The sequence below is a fragment of the Cricetulus griseus genome (assembly GCF_003668045.3).
Source record: "Cricetulus griseus strain 17A/GY chromosome 1 unlocalized genomic scaffold, alternate assembly CriGri-PICRH-1.0 chr1_0, whole genome shotgun sequence".
In the NCBI taxonomy this organism is placed as follows: Eukaryota; Metazoa; Chordata; class Mammalia; order Rodentia; family Cricetidae; genus Cricetulus; species Cricetulus griseus.
This window is the reverse complement of record NW_023276806.1, coordinates 221,911,045-221,918,391: the sequence shown is the minus strand read 5'-3', so window position 1 is coordinate 221,918,391 and position 7,347 is coordinate 221,911,045.

Sequence of the window (7,347 nt, the reverse complement as noted above, 5' to 3'; positions counted from 1 at the left end):
ACTTGTACAGCTAAACGTCATTCGTTCACCACTCGTGCATTCATTTTTTTTAAAACTCATCTACTTTGCAAAATTTTCATTAAGAACACTTGCTGCCCTTGCAGAGGACGTCGGTTTGGTTCCAAGGATCCACAAGTTAGGTTAACCCTCTGTAACTCCAATTCCTCATGACCTCTTCTGACCTCTGTGGGCTCCAGGCACACCTGGTGCGAATACATACATGCAGGCAGGCAAATTATTCATACATGTAAAATAAGTCTAACCAAAATTTTAAGTTGTAAAATGTTAAAAAGTGAGGCTGGGTCAAGACATCGATAGTTAAGACACAATCCCTACCTTTAAGGAGTCTGTTTATAAGTTCCTAGGGCGAGATAAACACACACAGGTAAACCTTATTGCTTGTCTATGGCGTTACCTGGACTGTCCCAAACCTTCAAGACAAGGGACCTGCACTCTAGAAAATCATACACTGTACTCATTGATTAGTCACAGGCTTGGAAATAGTGGCTCATAGGTTCATGTCAACATGAGAACATTAGGAAGTAACTTCAAATCGATCAGAATCCTTTCAGGACTTTTGGGAAATGGCAATATGGAGCTTTCATTACATTGAAGAAAATCTTTTAGGCTCCCCCCTCCCCCGGGCCTTAGGGGAGGTTAGGGGTGGGTGGGTAGAAATCATGAATTTAAGGATATCTTGAGCAACAAAGGAAATGCAAGTCTGGCCTTGGAAACTTAATGAGGCATTGTCTAAAATAAAAGTAAAAAAAAAAAGGCTGCTGTGTGTATCGGGGCAGTGGTAGGTCGCTTGCCTAGCACCTGTGAGGCCCTGCGTCCCATCCCAGTGCCTCCAGGCAAGCCGTCTTTTCCTCTCTGTGAGACTCCCTCCTTTCTCACACTTTACTGTTCCAGTCTCCACATCCTTCTCAAAATGCTCCCAAACTCTGTCCAGTGCAGCTCTTGTGGCTCTTCCCGGCTTCATACAATACTGATTTGTCTCAGGGAGCAGCCTTCCTGTCCACTGTGGATCTGGCCGGAAGCTTTTCATTTTTATTCCTCTCCCTTATCCCTTACTTCCAACTTAAGCCGAGGCTAGACCACCTTCTCTTTGTGCCCAACGAGAAAAGAAGGGGTTGTGAGTAGCAGCCTGCTCTTCCTCTGTGGCCCACTTTCAAGGCTCTGGCACTCAGAAGATTGTATGACTTGAGAAGATAGTTTCCCCTTGGGCTCCTTCTTGCTTTTCAATTCTCCGTCTTTGGCTTGTTTACAAAGTATGGAGATTTAAATACACACACACACACACACACACACACACACACACACACACACACACACACACACACACGCAATGTTATATAATCCAACAGGAAGATTTGTGTTTCCTTTAGCTATCTTTACCTGACAAGTGACCCAGACCTACAGCAGGTATCTAAGAGGAGGACAGATAAACAGGAAAACTATCCAGGACCTAGTGGGAACTATAGAAAAGCTTTTGGGGGCTGGTGAGAGAGGACTTCATACAATCCAGATCAAAGCTCACAGCAACCCTGTGAGAAGACCGAAGAGATGTCATATCATCCACACATGCGGTCTGCTAAGAAACACACTTTCCTTCTAGCAGTGAATAACATGCTCTCCCAGATGCTCAATGCATAGGCAAGAGATTGCATCTCATCTTTGAGCTGAGAAAAAAATTTGGGCAGGGGAAGCCCAGTCATTTTACTTGGTTTCTCACAGTGACAAAGCAGAGCTGCTGGGCATTTGGACACATGTGTGTCAAAGATGAAAATAGGTGCTTTCCTTAGAACCTTACACTGTCATTGGCAGGGCAAGGGAGGATGGAAACATTGAATTTCAGGTAGACTGTGACCCTGGGCAGAGTTCCTCCAGAAGGCTGACAAGGAAAACAGAGTGTACGGGATTAAAGGAAACAGACACAGCCAATTGTGGCAGCATGGGTTACTTGTAGAAGAGATTTAATGCAGCGACGTTGCATGGGGCTGCAGGCGAAGGTCCTCGACTATGAAGGGCAAAATCTCATTTTATTGTACAGGCAGAGTTTTGAATGGGAGTAGATGAATAACTCCAAAAAGGCAAAGCTCTAAATGACGGTAAAAATTATATTAATAACCCTCTCAGGTAGAGATTTTCTAAGTGAATAGTATTCACTGATTATAACCTGGGTTGTCTTCTAAATGTATTAATATATTAGTTGACTTTCCTACAGTCTGCATAATTTTTGTATGGGTGCTTGAGATTTTGAATGGAAAGAGATGTAGACAATCTACAACCTCAAATGTCTGTTGTTTGGGTGTACCTATCCTTAGACTGGAGAGGTAAGAGTGCCACTTACATTTGCCAACAGCCACTGCAATCACATTAACCTAGGCAGCTCTTCTGCTGGGAGGCATCAAGTTTGGTCATTATGACAAAGGAAATGGCTAAGGTATGGCACTCTCATGCCATGACAAACCATGCAGGGATTTTAAAAATGAAGTAGAGCTATGTGTGTTGATCTGGGGAAATGGCCACTGTATATTATTGGAGAACAATGAACTATGAAACAGTATAGACCGAGACATCGTGTAGTAAATAAAAGGATGTATTGGGCAGGAGGCTCAGTGGAGAAGAGCTTGCTGTGCACGTATGAGGACCGGAATTCAGATCCTTGGCACACACATGTGGACGGGTGTAAGTGGTCCATCAGGAAGCCCAAAGCTCTGGATGTGGAGACAGGTTCTCCAAAGCAGGAAGGCTAGCCAGATTAGATGAACTGGAGAGGGGTAGGTTCCATCGAGAGACCTTAAATGTGCACCCACATACATGTGAACATATACATGAACACCTCCCTCCTTCCCTCCCTCTCTCTCCTCTCTCTCTCTCTCTCTCTCTCTCTCTCTCTCTCTCACACACACACACACACACCAATAAAAAGAAAATATATTGGTTCATGTGCTGTCTAGTTTCATGTCAACTTGACACAAGGTATAGTCATCAGAGAGGAGGGAGCCTCAATTAAGCAAACGCCTCCATGTTGGGCAGCCTGGTCTACAAATCGAGTTCCAGGAGAAGCTCCAAAGCTACACAGAGAAACCCTGTCCTGAAAAAAACAAAAAGAAAAAGAAAGGAAGGAATGAAGGGAGAGAGAGAGACAGAGAGAGAGAGAGACAGAGAGAGAGAGACAGAGAGAGAGACAGAGAGAGAGAGACAGAGAGACAGAGAGACAGAGAGGGAAAGAAAGAAAATGCCTCTGTAAGGTTGTGCTGTAGGCAAGCCGGTAGGGCATTTTCTTAAGTAGTGATGGCTGGGTGATCGCCCAGCCCATTGTAGGTGGGGCCACCCCTGGCTGGTGGTCCTGGATTCTATAAGAAAGCAGGTTGATCAAGTCATGGAGAAATAAGACAAAAAGCAGAACTCCTCCATGGCCCCTGTTATCAGCTCTTGCCTCCAGTGTTCTGCAGTTTTGAGTTCCTGTCCTGACTTCTTTTGATGATGAATGGCGATGTGGAAGTATAAGTCAAATAAACCCTTTCCTCCCAGCTTACTTTTGGTCATGGTGTCTCATCACAGCAATAGAAACCCTAACTAATACAGTCTGACATTATGAAATATTCAGCCATTGCTGGCCTGTAAGGATGGTGACAATTCATATTGTTCAGTGCGTGCGTGCATGCATGTGTGTGTGTTTGTTTGTTTGTTTGTGTGTGTGTGTGTGTGTGTGTATGTGTATTTGAATATGTTCTGGAAAATTTCTCAAAACTCTCCACAAACCTGCTCTGGTGTGTACTTCCTAATAATATTAGTGAGTCAAGAATGTAGATAGACAGTGCAAGTTTTATCTTTCATGGATTCTATTCTTTTCTGGACCCATCAGCTGATTCTCCTTGGGGACCCACACCTGCCATGTAGCTTCTGGATGCAATTTTGCCTATGCAGAGTTCAAACAGTGACCTGTCAACATGATCATCTAACTGCTCTCCGCAGCCATATTTCTTATTGTATAAAATCTATATGCTTAAAGAAGTGTGCCATTGAAAACCAAGTAGTCATTCACTTAACTAGTTTGCCTTTGGTAAGCCCCAGGTTGAATTCTTTTAGTGGGTAAAGGCAGGGGAAGTTACCAGGAAAATGAGTCAGAAAGGAAAATTTCCCATGCCCATGGGAGCCTCATTGAATCAACGGGTCACGGCTCTGCTATAATCTTCTTGTTCCATCTTTGTTGAAGTGACTCAGAGCTGTGAAAGTCATTGGCCACATATTCCAGGTTGACTTTCATTAGCATTGAACACAATGTCTTTAAATGTATTAAGAATCAGTTTTATTGTTGTGATTTACACACACGAAGAGTGCATTTTGACAGCTCTGTAGCCTTGAAACCATGGACAGAACCCAGCGACTACAGACGTCCATCTCTCCAAATGCTCCCCCATGCCTTTGTATAGTTGGCTTCCTTCCCTGTCTCCTAGTCTCATAAACCACTGATCCATTTTTGTCTCTGTAGTTCTGCTTTTACTAGAATTTCATATAAATAGGTCTGTGTTTGTGTTGTATGTGCATGTGTGTGTGTGTATGTGTGTAGAAGCCAGAAGTTGACATTGGATGTTTTCCTCTATGTTATCCACCTTATATTATTATATTTTAATATAATATTATAATATAATTATAATATATTTTATTATTTTTTGAGACAGGTTTCTCTGTGCAACAGCCCTAGCTATCCTGGAACTTGCTCTGTAGACCAAGTTGGCCTTGAACTGACAGAGATCCACCTGTCTCTGCCACCTGAGTGCTGGGATTAAAGGCATGAGCCACCACCGCCCAGTTATTGTTATTATTTTTGAGGCAGGCTTTATCATTGAACCTGGAACTCACAGACTCAGCTAGACTGGCTGGTCAGTGAGCTGAATGGGACCTTCTTGTAGGTGCCTGGCCCCTGGCTTGACTTTTAACTTGGTGTTGGGGGTATGCAGCATGTCCTCATGCTTGCTGAGCAGGCAAATCAAATGAGCCATTTCCCCGGTGCTGAATGGATTACACAGACATAAAACATCTGTGCTGTATCAATAGTTCTTCCTTTAAAAACAGTGTGTGTGGGCATGTGCATGAGCTCTCTGGGTACTGAGCTTAGGCCATCAGACTCGCATGCTGAGGGCTTCATCAGCTGAGCCACCTTGTAGGGCCTTCCTGCTAGTGCAGAGCAGTTCATCAATGGCAAGATGTTCATCCATCCCCCCTTTGATTGACATCTATGTTGTTTCCAGCCTTTCACCATGAGTACGGCTGTCTTGAACATTACAATGTTCATGGGCACAGTTTCCATTTTCTAGTAAATACCTGTCACAGAATTGGGTTGAGTTCTAAGTGTATCTCTGACTCCTGGTCTCTTTCTGAAATGGCTGTGTTATGTGACATTCCACTATCAATGGTGAGAGTTTGTTATTCCACATACCTACCACTTGGGTTTGTCAAAATTGCACATTCTAGCCCACTATATAGACTAGGCTAGCTTTGAACTTACAGATGTCTACTTGCCTCTGCCTCCTGAGTGCTAGGACTAAAAGCAGCACTGCCCCAGTTTTTAATGAGCTGCTGCTGCTGCTGCTTCTTCTTCTTCTTCTTCTTCTTCTTCTTCTTCTTCTTCTTCTTCTTCTTCTTCTTCTTCTTCTTCTTCTTCTTCTTCTTTCTTTCTTTCTTCTTTCTTTCTTCTTTCTTTCTTTCTTTCTTTCTTTCTTTCTTTCTTCTTGTTCTCCTCCTCCTCCCCCCCCCCCTTTGGTTTTTCGAGACAGCGTTTCTCTGTGGCTTTGGAGGCTGTCCTGGAACTAGCTCTTGTAGACCAGGCTGATCTCGAACTCACAGAGATCCAACTGCCTCTGTTTCCCAAGTGCTGGGATTAAAGGCGTGCGCCACCACTGCCCGGCTTCTTCTTCTTCTTCTTCTTCTTTTCCCAACTTTCTAAATTCGAATTAGAAACAGGATTGTTTTACATGACAATCCCAGTTCCCTTTTCCCACCCGTCCTTCCCTACTCCCCTCCCCCAACTAAAACCCTATCTGTCACATATCTTTTCTGCTCCCCCTGGATGGTGAGGCCTTCCATAGAGTATCATCAGAGTCTTTCGTATCCTTTGGGATAGGGCCTAGGCCCCCCCCCCCCCGTGTGGAACCTAGGGAGTATTCCTCTATATGGAATAGGCTCCTAAAGTCCACACCTATGCTGGGGATAAATACTGGGCTTCTACAGGAGCTCCCCTAGATTTCTGAGGTTTCCTCACAGAAACCCATGTTCCTGGAGTCTGGATCAGTCCCCTGCTGGTATTCCAGCTATCAGACTGGGGAGCAAGAGTTCTTGGATGTTCATGTCAGCTGTTTCTGTGGGTTTCACCAGCCTGGTCTGGACCTCTGTGCTCTTCACTCGTCCTTCTCTGCATCTGGGTTCCAGTTCAGATCTGTGATTAGTTGTGGGTGTCTGTTTCTACTTCCACCAGCTGCTGGATGAAGGATATCGGGTGGCATATAAGTCAGTCATCAATCTCATAATCAGGGGAGGGCATTTAAGGTAGCCTCTCCTCTGTTGCTTAGATTGTTAGCTGGTGTCATCTTTGTAGCTCTCCAGACATTTCCCTAGTGCCTGGTTTCTCTGTAAACCAAAAATGTCTCCCTCTATTATGATATCTCCATTCTTGTTATCATCTATTCTTCCCCTGACTCATACTTTCTGCTCCCTCATGTCCTCCACATCCCTCTTCTTCTCCCCTTCTCATTCTCCTAGCTCCCTCCCCCCTCTTCCTGTGCTCTCAATTTGCTCAGCAGATCTGGAACCTCTCCCCTTCTCCAGGGGACCATGTTTGTCTCTCTTAGGGTCCTCCTCGTTTACTAGCTTCTTTGGCAGTGTGGGTGGCTTCTTCTTTTTAGGATTTACTTCTATTTCATGTATATGGTGTTCTCCCTGGACGTGCATAAGTTCATCACATGCGACACTGCTGCGGAGGTCAGGGGACAATGGGTCCCCGGAATGGTTATGGGTGCGAGGAATGCTAGGAACCAAACCGTGGTACTTGGCAAGAGCAGCAAGAGTTCGTAATTTTTGAACACCTCTCAGGGCATGCCCCTTTCCGTGTACATCATGTACATTCCAGTGCCTACAGAGGGTGTTGGATCCCCTGGACCTGGAGTTACAGGCTGGTGGGAACTGCCTGACATGGGTGCTGAGATCTGAACTTGGGTCCTTTAGAAGAGCAGTTAAGTACTCTTGGTTGTTGAGCTCTCTCTCCAGCACCAAGGAACTTTTTTATTTTTTTGAGACAAGATCCATTGCTCAACCATGACTGGCTTACAACTCACTATGTAG